Source organism: Ambystoma mexicanum, chromosome 11 (assembly GCF_040938575.1).
Source record: "Ambystoma mexicanum isolate Mex_15411 chromosome 11, UKY_AmexF1_1, whole genome shotgun sequence".
In the NCBI taxonomy this organism is placed as follows: Eukaryota; Metazoa; Chordata; class Amphibia; order Caudata; family Ambystomatidae; genus Ambystoma; species Ambystoma mexicanum.
The window spans coordinates 1178787817-1178804018 of NC_090934.1; the positions used below are offsets into that span (position 1 = coordinate 1178787817).

General features: G+C 50.2%; 14 non-coding genes across 14 annotated transcripts; all 14 read left to right on the forward strand.

The window, feature by feature from the left end:
- The first annotated feature begins 1054 nt into the window (after positions 1 to 1054).
- On the forward strand, positions 1055 to 1136 carry TRNAL-CAG (transfer RNA leucine (anticodon CAG)). Its single transcript has one exon. It is a non-coding gene; the product is annotated as a tRNA-Leu (tRNA).
- A 1026-nt stretch (positions 1137 to 2162) lies between these two features.
- Positions 2163 to 2245, forward strand: TRNAL-CAG (transfer RNA leucine (anticodon CAG)). Its single transcript has one exon. It is a non-coding gene; the product is annotated as a tRNA-Leu (tRNA).
- A 2134-nt stretch (positions 2246 to 4379) lies between these two features.
- TRNAL-CAG (transfer RNA leucine (anticodon CAG)) lies at positions 4380 to 4461 on the forward strand. The gene has a single exon. It is a non-coding gene; the product is annotated as a tRNA-Leu (tRNA).
- A 1560-nt stretch (positions 4462 to 6021) lies between these two features.
- TRNAL-CAG (transfer RNA leucine (anticodon CAG)) lies at positions 6022 to 6103 on the forward strand. Its single transcript has one exon. It is a non-coding gene; the product is annotated as a tRNA-Leu (tRNA).
- Positions 6104 to 7123: 1020 nt separating this feature from the next.
- TRNAL-CAG (transfer RNA leucine (anticodon CAG)) lies at positions 7124 to 7206 on the forward strand. The gene has a single exon. It is a non-coding gene; the product is annotated as a tRNA-Leu (tRNA).
- Positions 7207 to 7688: 482 nt separating this feature from the next.
- TRNAL-CAG (transfer RNA leucine (anticodon CAG)) lies at positions 7689 to 7770 on the forward strand. Its single transcript has one exon. It is a non-coding gene; the product is annotated as a tRNA-Leu (tRNA).
- Positions 7771 to 8790: 1020 nt separating this feature from the next.
- Positions 8791 to 8873, forward strand: TRNAL-CAG (transfer RNA leucine (anticodon CAG)). The gene has a single exon. It is a non-coding gene; the product is annotated as a tRNA-Leu (tRNA).
- Positions 8874 to 10890: 2017 nt separating this feature from the next.
- On the forward strand, positions 10891 to 10972 carry TRNAL-CAG (transfer RNA leucine (anticodon CAG)). Its single transcript has one exon. It is a non-coding gene; the product is annotated as a tRNA-Leu (tRNA).
- A 1020-nt stretch (positions 10973 to 11992) lies between these two features.
- On the forward strand, positions 11993 to 12075 carry TRNAL-CAG (transfer RNA leucine (anticodon CAG)). The gene has a single exon. It is a non-coding gene; the product is annotated as a tRNA-Leu (tRNA).
- Positions 12076 to 12557: 482 nt separating this feature from the next.
- On the forward strand, positions 12558 to 12640 carry TRNAL-CAG (transfer RNA leucine (anticodon CAG)). Its single transcript has one exon. It is a non-coding gene; the product is annotated as a tRNA-Leu (tRNA).
- A 1020-nt stretch (positions 12641 to 13660) lies between these two features.
- TRNAL-CAG (transfer RNA leucine (anticodon CAG)) lies at positions 13661 to 13743 on the forward strand. Its single transcript has one exon. It is a non-coding gene; the product is annotated as a tRNA-Leu (tRNA).
- Positions 13744 to 14224: 481 nt separating this feature from the next.
- On the forward strand, positions 14225 to 14306 carry TRNAL-CAG (transfer RNA leucine (anticodon CAG)). Its single transcript has one exon. It is a non-coding gene; the product is annotated as a tRNA-Leu (tRNA).
- Positions 14307 to 15325: 1019 nt separating this feature from the next.
- TRNAL-CAG (transfer RNA leucine (anticodon CAG)) lies at positions 15326 to 15408 on the forward strand. Its single transcript has one exon. It is a non-coding gene; the product is annotated as a tRNA-Leu (tRNA).
- A 479-nt stretch (positions 15409 to 15887) lies between these two features.
- Positions 15888 to 15969, forward strand: TRNAL-CAG (transfer RNA leucine (anticodon CAG)). Its single transcript has one exon. It is a non-coding gene; the product is annotated as a tRNA-Leu (tRNA).
- The last annotated feature ends 233 nt before the right edge of the window (positions 15970 to 16202 follow it).

A 16202-nucleotide genomic window follows, 5' to 3' on the forward strand; every position in this document is an offset into this window, starting at 1 on the left:
GCAGAACTCTTTAGCCCTGTCATTTCGAGTGAGTCCTGTGCAGGAGTACAGGGAGATCAGGCCGGCCCATACACAGTCCTTTCAGCCTAAACAGGCTCCCCTGGACTAGTGCCCAACCTCTTGTGACCAAGAAGGCTCTAGCACACTGCCTGAACCTCCTGAAGGGTTGGACACAGTGCATGCTTTTATTTGCATAAACCAGCCCACCTCCTGCCTTCCTATTTCCTGAGGTGTAGTTGCTTGTGTCTGTTAACAGGTGGCAGGCAGCACCGTTCTGCAGAAACATGAAAGACTCATGTGTGCTTGTGACAAGTAGCTGCTGTACATAGGGATTGAACCCTGCACGTCTGTGCCAGTAGTCGTTGTATGAGTGCTGCCCTGCCTGTGATTATTCTTTTGGGAGGAATTGGGAGACTTTAATGCATTAGGAGAGGATTTTAGGCGGGTGGTCTTTGAGACTTTCCAACATTGCCTCTAAGCCGCATCTGAGGGGTGCAAATGGCAGAGTCAGGATGGCCGAGTGGTCTAAGGTAGTCTCCTCTGGAGTTGTGGGTTCGAATCCCACTTCTGACATGTCTGTAACAGAATTTTTCTTTTCATTTGATTGTAACATTCCAGGCGTCCTATAACTGCTGGCCAAGGCTTTCTGGAACAGGGAGATGGAGTTGTAGCACGCACTGCAGGCCTCATGGTTGATTTCCAGTGCTTCCTGTATTCTTCGCTTCTTTTTTGGGAAAGTGAACTCCAGTGAAAAACCATCTTTGGACTGGGACGGCCTTGTGGACATGCAAACGGGCGCACCGCGACATTTTGCCTTTGGAAAAAATGCATAAAGAACCCAATGTGTTGTCCTTTTAACTGGGCCTAGTGGGAATGAAGTGACATTTTTAAAATGGATGGGGAGGGTGGTGGGTTAGGAGGGGTGGGTGGGATGCGCGAGAGTATTTTCCTGGCAGACTGTGGAGACATTTTAGGAAATCCAAGAGGATTTAAGTGTGGTCAAAGACTTTCCAACATAGCCTCTAAGCCGATTCAGGCAAGCACTTAAGGCAGAGTCAGGATGGCCGAGTGGTCTAAGGCACTGGTTCAGGTCGCAGTCTCCTCTGGAGGCGTGGGTTCGAATCCCACTTCTGACATGCCTGAAATGGGTTTTTACTTTTCATGTGATTGCATTCCACGCTTCCTATAACTGCCGGCCACGGATTTCTGGAACAGGGAGATGGAGTTGGAGTTGGAGCTTGCTCCACACACTCCCGTCCTCCAGCTAGGTCTGCAGTTCGTCCTGGAATGCTTCACTGCCCTTTTGGCAGGTGTACTACAGTGCTTAAATGAAAAACCTTCTTAGGACTGTGCTAGCTTTGTGGACTTGCAAATGGGCGCAGCGCGGCATTTTGTCTTTGGAAAAAATGCATAAAGAACCCAACGTCTTGTCCTTTTCACTGGGCCTAGTTGGAATGAAGTGACCTATTTGAAATGGAGGTCAGGAGGAAAGTTAGTGTGACATAGTGGGAGGCAGAAGGAGGAGTGAGTGGGGGGAAGCGAGAGGTAAAAAGGCAGGCAGAGGAGTGAACACAGTTCTTCCTCCTCGCCCTCTGCCCAACCAACCACCTGCCTGCCCCAACGGCCACGAACGGCCATTTTATATAGGCTTTGCTGGCAGAACTCTTTAGCCCTGTCATTTAGAGTGAGTCCTGTGCAGGAGTACAGGGAGATCAGGCCGGCCCATACACAGTCCTTTCAGCCTAAACATGCTCCCCGGGACTAGTGCCCAACCTCTTGTGACCAAGAAGGCTATAGCACACTGCCTGAACCTCCTGAAGGGTTGGACACAGTGCATGCTTTTATTTGCATAAACCAGCCCTCCTCCTGCCTTCCTATTTCCTGAGGTGTAGTTGCTTGTGTCTGTTAACAGGAGGCAGGCAGCACCGTTCTGCAGAAACATGAAAGACTCATGTGTGCTTGTGACAAGTAGCTGCTGTACATAGGGATTGAACCCTGCACGTCTGTGCCAGTAGTCGTTGTATGAGTGCTGCCCTGCCTGTGATTATTCTTTTGGGAGGAATTGGGAGACTTTAATGCAGTAGGTGATGATTTTAGGCGGGTGGTCTTTGAGACTTTCCAACATTGCCTCTAAGCCGCATCTGAGGAGTGCAAATGCCAGAGTCAGGATGGTCGAGTGGTCTAAGGCGCTGCGTTCAGGTCGCAGTCTCCTCTGGAGGCGTGGGTTCGAATCCCACTTCTGACATGTCTGTAACAGAATTTTTCTTTTCATTTGATTGTAACATTCCAGGCGTCCTATAACTGCTGGCCAAGGCTTTCTGGAACAGGGAGATGGAGTTGGAGCACGCACTGCAGGCCTCATGGTTGATTTCCAGTGCTTCCTGTATTTCCTCGCTTCTTTTTTGGGAAAGTGAACTCCAGTGAAAAACCATCTTTGGACTGGGCCGGACTTGTGGACATGCAAACGGGCGCACCGCGACATTTTGCCTTTGGAAAAAATGCATAAAGAACCCAATGTGTTGTCCTTTTAACTGGGCCTAGTGGGAATGAAGTGACATTTTTAAAATGGATGGGGAGGGTGGTGGGTTAGGAGGGGTGGGTGGGATGCGCGAGAGTATATTCCTGGCAGACTGTGGAGACATTTTAGGAAATCCAAGAGGATTTAAGTGTGGTCAAAGACTTGCCAACATAGCCTCTAAGCCGATTCAGGCGAGCGCCTAAGGCAGAGTCAGGATGGCCGAGTGGTCTAAGGCGCTGCGCAGTCTCCTCTGGAGGTGTGGGTTCGAATCCCACTTCTGGCATGCCTGAAACGGGTTTTTACTTTTCATGTGATTGCATTCCACGCTTCCTATAACTGCCGGCCACGGATTTCTGGAACAGGGAGATGGAGTTGGAGCTTGCTCCACACACTCCCGTCCTCCAGCTAGGTCTGCAGTTCGTCCTGGAATGCTTCACTGCCCTTTTGGCAGGTGTACTACAGTGCTTAAATGAAAAACCGTCTTAGGACTGTGCTAGCTTTGTGGACTTGCAAATGGGCGCAGCGCGGCATTTTGTCTTTGGAAAAAATGCATAAAGAACCCAACGTCTTGTCCTTTTCACTGGGCCTAGTTGGAATGAAGTGACCTATTTGAAATGGAGGTCAGGAGGAAAGTTAGTGTGACATAGTGGGAGGCAGATGGAGGAGTGAGTGGGGGGAAGCGAGAGGTAAAAAGGCAGGCAGAGGAGTGAACACAGTTCTTCCTCCTCGCCCTCTGCCCAACCAACCACCTGCCTGCCCAAACGGCCACGAACGGCCATTGTATATAGGCTTTGCTGGCAGAACTCTTTAGCCCTGTCATTTAGAGTGAGTCCTGTGCAGGAGTACAGGGAGATCAGGCCGGCCCATACACAGTCCTTTCAGCCTAAACAGGCTCCCCTGGACTAGTGCCCAATCTCTTGTGACCAAGAAGGCTCTAGCACACTGCCTGAACCTCCTGAAGGGTTGGACACAGTGCATGCTTTTATTTGCATAAACCAGCCCGCCTCCTGCCTTCCTATTTCCTGAGGTGTAGTTGCTTGTGTCTGTTAACAGGTGGCAGGCAGCACCGTTCTGCAGAAACATGAAAGACTCATGTGTGCTTGTGACAAGTAGCTGCTGTACATAGGGATTGAACCCTGCACGTCTGTGCCAGTAGTCGTTGTATGAGTGCTGCCCTGCCTGTGATTATTCTTTTGGGAGCAATTGGGAGACTTTAATGTATTAGGAGAGGATTTTAGGCGGGTGGTCTTTGAGACTTTCCAACATTGCCTCTAAGCCACATCTGAGGGGTGCAAATGGCAGAGTCAGGATGGCCGAGTGGTCTAAGGCAGTCTCCTCTGGAGGCGTGGGTTCGAATCCCACTTCTCCCACTTCTGAAATGTCTGTAACAGAATTTTTCTTTTCATTTGATTGTAACATTCCAGGCGTCCTATAACTGCTGGCCAAGGCTTTCTGGAACAGGGAGATGGAGTTGGAGCACGCACTGCAGGCCTCATGGTTGATTTCCAGTGCTTCCTGTATTTCCTCGCTTCTTTTTTGGGAAAGTGAACTCCAGTGAAAAACCATCTTTGGACTGGGCCGGCCTTGTGGACATGCAAACGGGCGCACCGCGACATTTTGCCTTTGGAAAAAATGCATAAAGAACCCAATGTGTTGTCCTTTTAACTGGGCCTAGTGGGAATGAAGTGACATTTTTAAAATGGATGGGGAGGGTGGTGGGTTAGGAGGGGTGGGTGGGATGCGCGAGAGTATATTCCTGGCAGACTGTGGAGACATTTTAGGAAATCCAAGAGGATTTAAGTGTGGTCAAAGACTTGCCAACAAAGCCTCTAAGCCAATTCAGGCAAGCACCTAAGGCAGAGTCAGGATGGCCGAGTGGTCTAAGGCACTGGTTCAGGTCGCAGTCTCCTCTGGAGCCGTGGGTTCGAATCCCACTTCTGACATGCCTGAAGTGGGTTTTTACTTTTCATGTGATTGCATTCCACGCTTCCTATAACTGCCGGCCACGGATTTCTGGAACAGGGAGATGGAGTTGGAGCTTGCTCCACACACTCCCGTCCTCCAGCTAGGTCTGCAGTTCGTCCTGGAATGCTTCACTGCCCTTTTGGCAGGTGTACTACAGTGCTTAAATGAAAAACCGTCTTAGGACTGTGCTAGCTTTGTGGACTTGCAAATGGGCGCAGCGCGGCATTTTGTCTTTGGAAAAAATGCATAAAGAACCCAACGTCTTGTCCTTTTCACTGGGCCTAGTTGGAATGAAGTGACCTATTTGAAATGGAGGTCAGGAGGAAAGTTAGTGTGACATAGTGGGAGGCAGATGGAGGAGTGAGTGGGGGTAAGCGAGAGGTAAAAAGGCAGGCAGAGGAGTGAACACAGTTCTTCCTCCTCGCCCTCTGCCCAACCAACCACCTGCCTGCCCAAACGGCCACAAACGGCCATTGTATATAGGCTTTGCTGGCAGAACTCTTTAGCCCTGTCATTTAGAGTGAGTCCTGTGCAGGAGTACAGGGAGATCAGGCCGGCCCATACACAGTCCTTTCAGCCTAAACAGGCTCCCCTGGACTAGTGCCCAACCTCTTGTGACCAAGAAGGCTCTAGCACACTGCCTGAACCTCCTGAAGGGTTGGACACAGTGCATGCTTTTATTTGCATAAACCAGCCCGCCTCCTGCCTTCCTATTTCCTGAGGGGTAGTTGCTTGTGTCTGTTAACAGGTGGCAGGCAGCACCGTTCTGCAGAAACATGAAAGACTCATGTGTGCTTGTGACAAGTAGCTGCTGTACATAGGGATTGAACCCTGCACGTCTGTGCCAGTAGTCGTTGTATGAGTGCTGCCCTGCCTGTGATTATTCTTTTGGGAGGAATTGGGAGACTTTAATGCAATAGGTGAGGATTTTAGGCGGGTGGTCTTTGAGACTTTCCAACATTGCCTCTAAGCCGCATCTGAGGGGTGCAAATGGCAGCGTCAGGATGGCCGAGTGGTCTAAGGCAGTCTCCTCTGGAGGCGTGGGTTCGAATCCCACTTCTGACATGTCTGTAACAGAATTTTTCTTTTCATTTGATTGTAACATTCCAGGCGTCCTATAACTGCTGGCCAAGGCTTTCTGGAACAGGGAGATGGAGTTGGAGCACGCACTGCAGGCCTCATGGTTGATTTCCAGTGCTTCCTGTATTTCCTCGCTTCTTTTTTGGGAAAGTGAACTCCAGTGAAAAACCATCTTTGGACTGGGCCGGCCTTGTGGACATGCAAACGGGCGCACCGCGACATTTTGCCTTTGGAAAAAATGCATAAAGAACCCAATGTGTTGTCCTTTTAACTGGGCCTAGAGGGAATGAAATGACATTTTTAAAATGGATGGGGAGGGTGGTGGGTTAGGAGGGGTGGGTGGGATGCGCGCGATTATATTCCTGGCAGACTGTGGAGACATTTTAGGAAATCCAAGAGGATTTAAGTGTGGTCAAAGACTTGCCAACATAGCGATTCAGGCAAGCACCTAAGGCAGAGTCAGGATGGCCGAGTGGTCTAAGGCACTGGTTCAGGTCGCAGTCTCCTCTGGAGGCGTGGGTTCGAATCCCACTTCTGACATGCCAGAAATGGGTTTTTACTTTTCACGTGATTGCATTCCACGCTTCCTATAACTGCCGGCCACGGATTTCTGAAACAGGGAGATGGAGTTGGAGCTTGCTCCACACACTCCCGTCCTCCAGCTAGGTCTGCAGTTCGTCCTGGAATGCTTCACTGCCCTTTTGGCAGGTGTACTACAGTGCTTAAATGAAAAACCGTCTTAGGACTGTGCTAGCTTTGTGGACTTGCAAATGGGCGCAGCGCGGCATTTTGTCTTTGGAAAAAATGCATAAAGAACCCAACGTCTTGTCCTTTTCACTGGGCCTAGTTGGAATGAAGTGACCTATTTGAAATGGAGGTCAGGAGGAAAGTTAGTGTGACATAGTGGGAGGCAGATGGAGGAGTGAGTGGGGGTAAGCGAGAGGTAAAAAGGCAGGCAGAGGAGTGAACACAGTTCTTCCTCCTCGCCCTCTGCCCAACCAACCACCTGCCTGCCCAAACGGCCACAAACGGCCATTGTATATAGGCTTTGCTGGCGGAACTCTTTAGCCCTGTCATTTAGAGTGAGTCCTGTGCAGGAGTACAGGGAGATCAGGCCGGCCCATACACAGTCCTTTCAGCCTAAACAGGCTCCCCTGGACTAGTGCCCAACCTCTTGTGACCAAGAAGGCTCTAGCACACTGCCTGAACCTCCTGAAGGGTTGGACACAGTGCATGCTTTTATTTGCATAAACCAGCCCGCCTCCTGCCTTCCTATTTCCTGAGGTGTAGTTGCTTGTGTCTGTTAACAGGTGGCAGGCAGCACCGTTCTGCAGAAACATGAAAGACTCATGTGTGCTTGTGACAAGTAGCTGCTGTACATAGGGATTGAACCCTGCACGTCTGTGCCAGTAGTCGTTGTATGAGTGCTGCCCTGCCTGTGATTATTCTTTTGGGAGGAATTGGGAGACTTTAATGCAATAGGAGAGGATTTTAGGCGGGTGGTCTTTGAGACTTTCCAACATTGCCTCTAAGCCGCATCTGAGGGGTGCAAATGGCAGAGTCAGGATGGCCGAGTGGTCTAAGGCGCTGCGTTCAGGTCGCACTCTCCTCTGGAGGCGTGGGTTCGAATCCCACTTCTGACATGTCTGTAACAGAATTTTTCTTTTCATTTGATTGTAACATTCCAGGCGTCCTATAACTGCTGGCCAAGGCTTTCTGGAACAGGGAGATGGAGTTGGAGCACGCACTGCAGGCCTCATGGTTGATTTCCAGTGCTTCCTGTATTTCCTCGCTTCTTTTTTGGGAAAGTGAACTCCAGTGAAAAACCATCTTTGGACTGGGCCGGCCTTGTGGACATGCAAACGGGCGCACCGCGACATTTTGCCTTTGGAAAAAATGCATAAAGAACCCAATGTGTTGTCCTTTTAACTGGGCCTAGTGGGAATGAAGTGACATTTTTAAAATGGATGGGGAGGGTGGTGGGTTAGGAGGGGTGGGTGGGATGCGCGAGATTATATTCCTGGCAGACTGTGGAGACATTTTAGGAAATCCAAGAGGATTTAAGTGTGGTCAAAGACTTGCCAACATAGCCTCTAAGCCGATTCAGGCAAGCACCTAAGGCAGAGTCAGGATGGCCGAGTGGTCTAAGGCACTGGTTCAGGTCGCAGTCTCCTCTGGAGGCGTGGGTTCGAATCCCACTTCTGACATGCCAGAAATGGGTTTTTACTTTTCATGTGATTGCATTCCACGCTTCCTATAACTGCCGGCCACGGATTTCTGAAACAGGGAGATGGAGTTGGAGCTTGCTCCAAACACTCCCGTCCTCCAGCTAGGTCTGCAGTTCGTCCTGGAATGCTTCACTGCCCTTTTGGCAGGTGTACTACAGTGCTTAAATGAAAAACCGTCTTAGGACTGTGCTAGCTTTGTGGACTTGCAAATGGGCGCAGCGCGGCATTTTGTCTTTGGAAAAAATGCATAAAGAACCCAACGTCTTGTCCTTTTCACTGGGCCTAGTTGGAATGAAGTGACCTATTTGAAATGGAGGTCAGGAGGAAAGTTAGTGTGACATAGTGGGAGGCAGAAGGAGGAGTGAGTGGGGGGAAGCGAGAGGTAAAAAGGCAGGCAGAGGAGTGAACACAGTTCTTCCTCCTCGCCCTCTGCCCAACCAACCACCTGCCTGCCCCAACGGCCACGAACGGCCATTGTATATAGGCTTTGCTGGCAGAACTCTTTAGCCCTGTCATTTAGAGTGAGTCCTGTGCAGGAGTACAGGGAGATCAGGCCGGCCAATACACAGTCCTTTCAGCCTAAACAGGCTCCCCGGGACTAGTGCCCAACCTCTTGTGACCAAGAAGGCCATAGCACACTGCCTGAACCTCCTGAAGGGTTGGACACAGTGCATGCTTTTATTTGCATAAACCAGCCCGCCTCCTGCCTTCCTATTTCCTGAGGTGTAGTTGCTTGTGTCTGTTAACAGGTGGCAGGCAGCACCGTTCTGCAGAAACATGAAAGACTCATGTGTGCTTGTGACAAGTAGCTGCTGTACATAGGGATTGAACCCTGCACGTCTGTGCCAGTAGTCGTTGTATGAGTGCTGCCCTGACTGTGATTATTCTTTTGGGAGGAATTGGGAGACTTTAATGCAATAGGTGATGATTTTAGGCGGGTGGTCTTTGAGACTTTCCAACATTGCCTCTAAGCCGCATCTGAGGGGTGCAAATGGCAGAGTCAGGATGGCCGAGTGGTCTAAGGCGCTGCGTTCAGGTCGCAGTCTCCTCTGGGGGCGTGGGTTCGAATCCCACTTCTGACATGTCTGTAACAGAATTTTTCTTTTCATTTGATTGTAACATTCCAGGCGTCCTATAACTGCTGGCCAAGGCTTTCTGGAACAGGGAGATGGAGTTGGAGCACGCACTGCAGGCCTCATGGTTGATTTCCAGTGCTTCCTGTATTTCCTCGCTTCTTTTTTGGGAAAGTGAACTCCAGTGAAAAACCATCTTTGGACTGGGCCGGACTTGTGGACATGCAAACGGGCGCACCGCGACATTTTGCCTTTGGAAAAAATGCATAAAGAACCCAATGTGTTGTCCTTTTAACTGGGCCTAGTGGGAATGAAGTGACATTTTTAAAATGGATGGGGAGGGTGGTGGGTTAGGAGGGGTGGGTGGGATGCGCGAGAGTATATTCCTGGCAGACTGTGGAGACATTTTAGGAAATCCAAGAGGATTTAAGTGTGGTCAAAGACTTGCCAACATAGCCTCTAAGCCGATTCAGGCGAGCGCCTAAGGCAGAGTCAGGATGGCCGAGTGGCCACGGATTTCTGGAACAGGGAGATGGAGTTGGAGCTTGCTCCACACACTCCCGTCCTCCAGCTAGGTCTGCAGTTTATCCTGGAATGCTTCACTGCCCTTTTGGCAGGTGTACTACAGTGCTTAAATGAAAAACCGTCTTAGGACTGTGCTAGCTTTGTGGACTTGCAAATGGGCGCAGCGCGGCATTTTGTCTTTGGAAAAAATGCATAAAGAACCCAACGTCTTGTCTTTTCACTGGGCCTAGTTGGAATGAAGTGACCTATTTGAAATGGAGGTCAGGAGGAAAGTTAGTGTGACATAGTGGGAGGCAGATGGAGGAGTGAGTGGGGGGAAGCGAGAGGTAAAAAGGCAGGCAGAGGAGTGAACACAGTTCTTCCTCCTCGCCCTCTGCCCAACCAACCACCTGCCTGCCCAAACGGCCACGAACGGCCATTGTATATAGGCTTTGCTGGCAGAACTCTTTAGCCCTGTCATTTAGAGTGAGTCCTGTGCAGGAGTACAGGGAGATCAGGCCGGCCCATACACAGTCCTTTCAGCCTAAACAGGCTCCCCTGGACTAGTGCCCAACCTCTTGTGACCAAGAAGGCTCTAGCACACTGCCTGAACCTCCTGAAGGGTTGGACACAGTGCATGCTTTTATTTGCATAAACCAGCCCGCCTCCTGCCTTCCTATTTCCTGAGGTGTAGTTGCTTGTGTCTGTTAACAGGTGGCAGGCAGCACCGTTCTGCAGAAACATGAAAGACTCATGTGTGCTTGTGACAAGTAGCTGCTGTACATAGGGATTGAACCCTGCACGTCTGTGCCAGTAGTCGTTGTATGAGTGCTGCCCTGCCTGTGATTATTCTTTTGGGAGCAATTGGGAGACTTTAATGTATTAGGAGAGGATTTTAGGCGGGTGGTCTTTGAGACTTTCCAACATTGCCTCTAAGCCACATCTGAGGGGTGCAAATGGCAGAGTCAGGATGGCCGAGTGGTCTAAGGCAGTCTCCTCTGGAGGCGTGGGTTCGAATCCCACTTCTCCCACTTCTGAAATGTCTGTAACAGAATTTTTCTTTTCATTTGATTGTAACATTCCAGGCGTCCTATAACTGCTGGCCAAGGCTTTCTGGAACAGGGAGATGGAGTTGGAGCACGCACTGCAGGCCTCATGGTTGATTTCCAGTGCTTCCTGTATTTCTTCGCTTCTTTTTTGGGAAAGTGAACTCGAGTGAAAAACCATCTTTGGACTGGGTCGGCCTTGTGGACATGCAAACGGGCGCACCGCAACATTTTGCCTTTGGAAAAAATGCATAAAGAACCCAATGTGTTGTCCTTTTAACTGGGCCTAGTGGGAATGAAGTGACATTTTTAAAATGGATGGGGAGGGTGGTGGGTTAGGAGGGGTGGGTGGGATGCGCGAGAGTATATTCCTGGCAGAATGTGGAGACATTTTAGGAAATCCAAGAGGATTTAAGTGTGGTCAAAGACTTGCCAACATAGCCTCTAAGCCGATTCAGGCAAGCACCTAAGGCAGAATCAGGATGGCCGAGTGGTCTAAGGCACTGGTTCAGATCGCAGTCTCCTCTGGAGGCGTGGGTTCGAATCCCACTTCTGACATGCCTGAAATGGGTTTTTACTTTTCATGTGATTGCATTCCACGCTTCCTATAACTGCCGGCCATGGATTTCTGGAACAGGGAGATGGAGTTGGAGCTTGCTCCACACACTCCCGTCCTCCAGCTAGGTCTGCAGTTCGTCCTGGAATGCTTCACTGCCCTTTTGGCAGGTGTACTACAGTGCTTAAATGAAAAACCGTCTTAGGACTGTGCTAGCTTTGTGGACTTGCAAATGGGCGCAGCGCGGCATTTTGTCTTTGGAAAAAATGCATAAAGAACCCAACGTCTTGTCCTTTTCACTGGGCCTAGTTGGAATGAAGTGACCTATTTGAAATGGAGGTCAGGAGGAAAGTTAGTGTGACATAGTGGGAGGCAGAAGGAGGAGTGAGTGGGGGGAAGCGAGAGGTAAAAAGGCAGGCAGAGGAGTGAACACAGTTCTTCCTCCTCGCCCTCTGCCCAACCAACCACCTGCCTGCCCCATCGGCCACGAACGGCCATTGTATATAGGCTTTGCTGGCAGAACTCTTTAGCCCTGTCATTTAGAGTGAGTCCTGTGCAGGAGTACAGGGAGATCAGGCCGGCCCATACACAGTCCTTTCAGCCTAAACAGGCTCCCCGGGACTAGTGCCCAACCTCTTGTGACCAAGAAGGCTATAGCACACTGCCTGAACCTCCTGAAGGGTTGGACACAGTGCATGCTTTTATTTGCATAAACCAGCCCGCCTCCTGCCTTCCTATTTCCTGAGGTGTAGTTGCTTGTGTCTGTTAACAGGTGGCAGGCAGCACCGTTCTGCAGAAACATGAAAGACTCATGTGTGCTTGTGACAAGTAGCTGCTGTACATAGGGATTGAACCCTGCACGTCTGTGCCAGTAATCGTTGTATGAGTGCTGCCCTGCCTGTGATTATTCTTTTGGGAGGAATTGGGAGACTTTAATGCAATAGGTGATGATTTTAGGCGGGTGGTCTTTGAGACTTTCCAACATTGCCTCTAAGCCGCATCTGAGGGGGGCAAATGGCAGAGTCAGGATGGCCGAGTGGTCTAAGGCGCTGCGTTCAGGTCGCAGTCTCCTCTGGAGGCGTGGGTTCGAATCCCACTTCTGACATGTCTGTAACAGAATTTTTCTTTTCATTTGATTGTAACATTCCAGGCGTCCTATAACTGCTGGCCAAGGCTTTCTGGAACAGGGAGATGGAGTTGGAGCACGCACTGCAGGCCTCATGGTTGATTTCCAGTGCTTCCTGTATTTCCTCGCTTCTTTTTTGGGAAAGTGAACTCCAGTGAAAAACCATCTTTGGACTGGGCCGGACTTGTGGACATGCAAACGGGCGCACCGCGACATTTTGCCTTTGGAAAAAATGCATAAAGAACCCAATGTGTTGTCCTTTTAACTGGGCCTAGTGGGAATGAAGTGACATTTTTAAAATGGATGGGGAGGGTGGTGGGTTAGGAGGGGTGGGTGGGATGCGCGAGAGTATATTCCTGGCAGACTGTGGAGACATTTTAGGAAATCCAAGAGGATTTAAGTGTGGTCAAAGACTTGCCAACATAGCCTCTAAGCCGATTCAGGCGAGCGCCTAAGTCAGAGTCAGGATGGCCGCGTGGTCTAAGGCGCTGCGTTCAGGTCGCAGTCTCCTCTGGAGGCGTGGGTTCGAATCCCACTTCTGACATGCCTGAAACGGGTATTTACTTTTCATGTGATTGCATTCCACGCTTCCTATAACTGCCGGCCACGGATTTCTGGAACAGGGAGATGGAGTTGGAGCTTGCTCCACACACTCCTGTCCTCCAGCTAGGTCTGCAGTTCGTCCTGGAATGCTTCACTGCCCTTTTGGCAGGTGTACTACAGTGCTTAAATGAAAAACCGTCTTAGGACTGTGCTAGCTTTGTGGACTTGCAAATGGGCGCAGCGCGGCATTTTGTCTTTGGAAAAAATGCATAAAGAACCCAACGTCTTGTCCTTTTCACTGGGCCTAGTTGGAATGAAGTGACCTATTTGAAATGGAGGTCAGGAGGAAAGTTAGTGTGACATAGTGGGAGGCAGATGGAGGAGTGAGTGGGGGGAAGCGAGAGGTAAAAAGGCAGGCAGAGGAGTGAACACAGTTCTTCCTCCTCGCCCTCTGCCCAACCAACCACCTGCCTGCCCAAACGGCCACGAACGGCCATTGTATATAGGCTTTGCTGGCAGAACTCTTTAGCCCTGTCATTTAGAGTGAGTCCTGTGCAGGAGTACAGGGAGATCAGGCCGGCCCATACACAGTCCTTTCAGCCTAAACAGGCTCCCCTGGACTAGTGCCCAACCTCTTGTGACCAAGAAGGCTCTAGCACACTGCCTGAACCTCCTGAAGGGTTGGACACAGTGCATGCTTTTATTTGCATAAACCAGCCCGCCTCCTGCCTTCCTATTTCCTGAGGTGTAGTTGCTTGTGTCTGTTAACAGGTGGCAGGCAGCACCGTTCTGCAGAAACATGAAAGACTCATGTGTGCTTGTGACAAGTAGCTGCTGTACATAGGGATTGAACCCTGGACGTCTGTGCCAGTAGTCGTCGTATGAGTGCTGCCCTGCCTGTGTTTATTCTTTTGGGAGGAATTGGGAGACTTTAATGCATTAGGAGAGGATTTTAGGCGGGTGGTCTTTGAGACTTTCCAACATTGCCTCTAAGCCACATCTGAGGGGTGCAAATGGCAGAGTCAGGATGGCCGAGTGGTCTAAGGCGCTGCGTTCAGGTCGCAGTCTCCTCTGGAGGCGTGGGTTCGAATCCCACTTCTGACATGTCTGTAACAGAATTTTTCTTTTCATTTGATTGTAACATTCCAGGCGTCCTATAACTGCTGGCCAAGGCTTTCTGGAACAGGGAGATGGAGTTGGAGCACGCACTGCAGGCCTCATGGTTGATTTCCAGTGCTTCCTGTATTTCCTCGCTTCTTTTTTGGGAAAGTGAACTCCAGTGAAAAACCATCTTTGGACTGGGCCGGACTTGTGGACATGCAAACGGGCGCACCGCGACATTTTGCCTTTGGAAAAAATGCATAAAGAACCCAATGTGTTGTCCTTTTAACTGGGCCTAGTGGGAATGAAGTGACATTTTTAAAATGGATGGGGAGGGTGGTGGGTTAGAGGGGTGGGTGGGATGCGCAAGAGTATATTCCTGGCAGACTGTGGAGACATTTTAGGAAATCCAAGAGGATTTAAGTGTGGTCAAAGACTTGCCAACATAGCCTCTAAGCCGATTCAAGCAAGCACCTAAGGCAGAGTCAGGATGGCCGAGTGGTCTAAGGCACTGGTTCAGATCGCAGTCTCCTCTGGAGGCGTGGGTTCGAATCCCACTTCTGACATGCCTGAAATGGGTTTTTACTTTTCATGTGTTTGCATTCCACGCTTCCTATAACTGCAGGCCATGGATTTCTGGAACAGGGAGATGGAGTTGGAGCTTGCTCCACACACTCCCGTCCTCCAGCTAGGTCTGCAGTTCGTCCTGGAATGCTTCACTGCCCTTTTGGCAGGTGTACTACAGTGCTTAAATGAAAAACCGTCTTAGGACTGTGCTAGCTTTGTGGACTTGCAAATGGGCGCAGCGCGGCATTTTGTCTTTGGAAAAAATGCATAAAGAACCCAACGTCTTGTCCTTTTCACTGGGCCTAGTTGGAATGAAGTGACCTATTTGAAATGGAGGTCAGGAGGAAAGTTAGTGTGACATAGTGGGAGGCAGATGGAGGAGTGAGTGGGGGGAAGCGAGAGGTAAAAAGGCAGGCAGAGGAGTGAACACAGTTCTTCCTCCTCGCCCTCTGCCCAACCAACCACCTGTCTGCCCAAACGGCCCCGAACGGCCATTGTATATAGGCTTTGCTGGCAGAACTCTTTAGCCCTGTCATTTAGAGTGAGTCCTGTGCAGGAGTACAGGGAGATCAGGCCGGCCCATACACAGTCCTTTCAGCCTAAACAGGCTCCCCGGGACTAGTGCCCAACCTCTTGTGACCAAGAAGGCTCTAGCACACTGCCTGAACCTCCTGAAGGGTTGGACACAGTGCATGCTTTTATTTGCATAAACCAGCCCGCCTCCTGCCTTCCTATTTCCTGAGGTGTAGTTGCTTGTGTCTGTTAACAGGTGGCAGGCAGCACCGTTCTGCAGAAACATGAAAGACTCATGTGTGCTTGTGACAAGTAGCTGCTGTACATAGGGATTGAACCCTGCACGTCTGTGCCAGTAGTCGTTGTATGAGTGCTGCCCTGCCTGTGATTATTCTTTTGGGAGGAATTGGGAGACTTTAATGCAATAGGAGAGGATTTTAGGCGGGTGGTCTTTGAGACTTTCCAACATTGCCTCTAAGCCGCATCTGAGGGGTTCATTGGCAGAGTCAGGATGGCCGAGTGGTCTAAGGCGCTGGGTTCAGGTCGCAGTCTCCTCTGGAGGTGTGGGTTCGAATCCCACTTCTGACATGTCTGTAACAGAATTTTTCTTTTCATTTGATTGTAACATTCCAGGCGTCCTATAACTGCTGGCCAAGGCTTTCTGGAACAGGGAGATGGAGTTGGAGCACGCACTGCAGGCCTCATGGTTGATTTCCAGTGCTTCCTGTATTTCTTCGCTTCTTTTTTGGGAAAGTGAACTCCAGTGAAAAACCATCTTTGGACTGGGCCGGCCTTGTGGACATGCAAACGGGCGCACAGCAACATTTTGCCTTTGGAAAAAATGCATAAAGAACCCAATGTGTTGTCCTTTTAACTGGGCCTAGTGGGAATGAAGTGACATTTTTAAAATGGATGGGGAGGGTGGTGGGTTAGAGGGGTGGGTGGGATGCGCGAGAGTATATTCCTGGCACTGTGGAGACATTTTAGGAAATCCAAGAGGATTTAAGTGTGGTCAAAGACTTGCCAACATAGCCTCTAAGCCGATTCAAGCAAGCACCTAAGGCAGAGTCAGGATGGCCGAGTGGTCTAAGGCACTGGTTCAGATCGCAGTCTCCTCTGGAGGCGTGGGTTCGAATCCCACTTCTGACATGCCTGAAATGGGTTTTTACTTTTCATGTGATTGCATTCCACGCTTCCTATAACTGCAGGCCATGGATTTCTGGAACAGGGAGATGGAGTTGGAGCTTGCTCCACACACTCCCGTCCTCCAGCTAGGTCTGCAGTTCGTCCTGGAATGCTTCACTGCCCTTTTGGCAGGTGTACTACAGTGCTTAAATGAAAAACCGTCTTAGGACTGTGCTAGCTTTGTGGACTTGCAAATG